Source organism: Nelumbo lutea, chromosome 1 (genome assembly GCF_056320005.1).
Source record: "Nelumbo lutea isolate HS-2025 chromosome 1, American lotus-T2T, whole genome shotgun sequence".
NCBI lineage: Eukaryota > Viridiplantae > Streptophyta > Magnoliopsida > Proteales > Nelumbonaceae > Nelumbo > Nelumbo lutea.
Genome location: NC_142684.1, coordinates 186176678 through 186179601, shown reverse-complemented (window position 1 = coordinate 186179601; position 2924 = coordinate 186176678).

Sequence of the window (2924 nt, the reverse complement as noted above, 5' to 3'; positions counted from 1 at the left end):
TGTACTATGGGGTCTGTGACAAAGGCCCCCTTATGCTTTGTTTTGCGGCAAAGACCCCCCTTGTACTATGACCGTGAGACAAAGACTGCCTTCTGTTAGCCTTCCATCCAAAAAGGCCGTCGCAATATTTTTTAATCCCCATATTACCCTCAAACAAGAAAAACACAGTTCATCTTCCCTGACCTCATGATACACTAACAACGGCGGTGGTAATCTCCTCTACCTCAGATTCATTCACATTTCTCTCTTCTTTCCCAACTCCCGCGAAAACTTTAATCTACGGTAACTTCAACCCCATTTGTGCAGGATTACTAAAGATGTAGCACCCATCTTCTAGACTTTCTATTTGCATTTTTGGCACTGCAACTCATTTGACTTCATCGAGAGTCTCAGTCTCATCTAGACTTGTTCATGGGTCGGGCTCGGGCTCGCGCCGGGCTTTTACTCTTCATTAATGGAAATATGTTAGGCTCAAGCCCGAGCCCGACCCAACCAATGGGCCTACAACTTGGGCCCGAGCCCAGCCCTAATAAAAAGCCCAAAGCCCGACCTAATAAAAAAATTAGAAAATTTCCCTATTCAATAATCAATATAAATTAGAATTTATTTACATTAAAAAAATAATATAAATTCAAAATTTATTTACATTAAAAAAAGAATATAAAGAAGGGAAAAGGATGTGGAGAAGAAGGGTTCGACTAGAAAAATAAGGGAAAGAGCTGAAAAAAAGAGGGGTATTCGACTAGAGTTTTTAGGTTTAATTATAGGTCGGGCCGGCCCGTCGGGCCACCTGGCCCATGAACAGGTCTAGTCTCATTTATCGTCCTCTTCCATCTCTGCCAAGCACACAGAGTTGGTATCTCTACTCACCACAATGGAGTGCACGCCATTCAATGACGACGCCATGATGGGTGATTTTGTTCAATCAGGAGGGATCGATGTGCTTAGTCACATTATTGTCCAGATTCTAGTCGACAACTCTGATTTCATGGCATTCCAAGCTTGCGAGGAAGCTCTGGGTGTTTTGCACCAACTCCCATGATTTGATGAATCATTGATTCAAATGTTATCAAAGACGGAATGCATGAAATCCATGGCGATTATGCTTCAGCGAAGTAACAACAGCCGCTTTGTAAACGCCTCTACCTCTTTCCACTCGATCCTCTTGTTACTCTTCTTCGTCCTTGTCCAAGATTATTGCAGACGATGAAAATCTAAACCCCAATTTGTTTGAAGAGGACAAATTCGTTTTTAAGCTCAAGAGATCTCAAGTATTCGAGTAGAGGAAGTCGTGATCTCTTTGAGGAAGGTAACGAGAACTCAAGAAGAAATTAGGGCTACCCTCTGTACGCATCGATTACTATCAGCCCTGCGACCTCACTTGGTATCATGATATTCTACTATTCAGATAAACGCGATGGCAACATTGGTGAATCTATCCTTGGAGAAGATCAACAAGGTGAAGATCATAAGGTCATACAGGGGTTGTACCACCATTGATCAATGTACTAAAAGGTGGATTTGCCGAGGCGCAAGAACATGTAGTTGGTGCCCTCTTCAGCTTGGCGCTTGACGATGACAACAAAATGGCAATAGGGGTTTTAGGGGCATTGCCATCGTTTATGCACCTGTTCTGTCCGAGAGCAAAGAATATCATGAAAATGGGTTCAATCCCGATGCTGTCAAGGGGAAGGGGAAGAAGAGATATCATAAGAGAGGGAGAGAGAGAGAGAGAGAGAGAAGAGAGGGAGAGAGAGCTAACTGTGAAGGAATTTGAGGTAGAGGAGATTATCATCGCTGTTAGTGTATTGTGAGGTCGAGGAAGATGAACAGTATTTTTCTCATTGGAAGATAATATGATGATTGAAAAATATTGCAACAGCCTTTTTGGATGGAAGGCTAACAGAAGGGAGTCTTTGTCTCACAGTCATGGTAAAGGGGGGTCTTTGTCGCAAAACGAAGTATAGGGGGGTCTTTGTAATTTACCTTTTTTTTTATAAATGTAAACTTTTATTTATACAAACAAACACAAACAACAGGAGACAACACAAACAAACTAACAAAACAAAGAAACAACTCCAATACCCAAACAGACCTACTCTAAAATCTAAATCCTTGCTCAAAAAAACTTGCAACCAATAGAGATTTATTTGTTTGAGAGTATAAGTTGATAAACTTTTTCATGTTCTTTTAATAGTGAAGTGTGGGTCTCATGGAAACATTTGCATATATAAGTTTTTGACAACTTACCTGAAAAATTTTATCCACCTAGGTGGATAAGTTATTTATCCATAGAGGGGAGAAATTGACTAAGCTGTGTAAGATTAAAATGTTCCTGCCCCCCCCCCCCCCCCCCCCCAAAAAAAAAAAAAAAAAAAAAAAAAAAACAAAAAATCCTATCTGTTCATATGCCCACCTGACAAAAGAACACGAGTCAGGTAATACTTATTCGAATAAATGCATTTACCCAACTAAATATCTTAGCACCAAACGAACGAATAGGGCCGAAGTATTAACCAAACCCATAACACCCTTCAAGGCAACTTGATTGGTTACCACTTACCTATTGATTGGTAAAGGGGTTTTATGGTATCAGGTCTTTCCGGTATCATAGTCAAAACCTTTTTAACGATTAACCAATGCAGCCTATAGCTTTTCTCTCATTATCATGTCTGTTTGATAATTGGGCCAAACCAAAATAGTGGCGGTCTCTGTTCAACCCGGTCGGCCATCCACTGTTTCTGTCTAATTTTCAAAACATAGTTTATTATTTTTAGGATAAACTAACTGGCATCGTTTTTTTTTTGTTTCTTTTGCTTTTTGTTTTTTTGGTTTGCTGCATAAGTAATCATGAGCCGGTATACATACATTGTATGTAATCCCAGGGCATCGATTACATCTCACAAATTGCAAGCTCGGCCTCA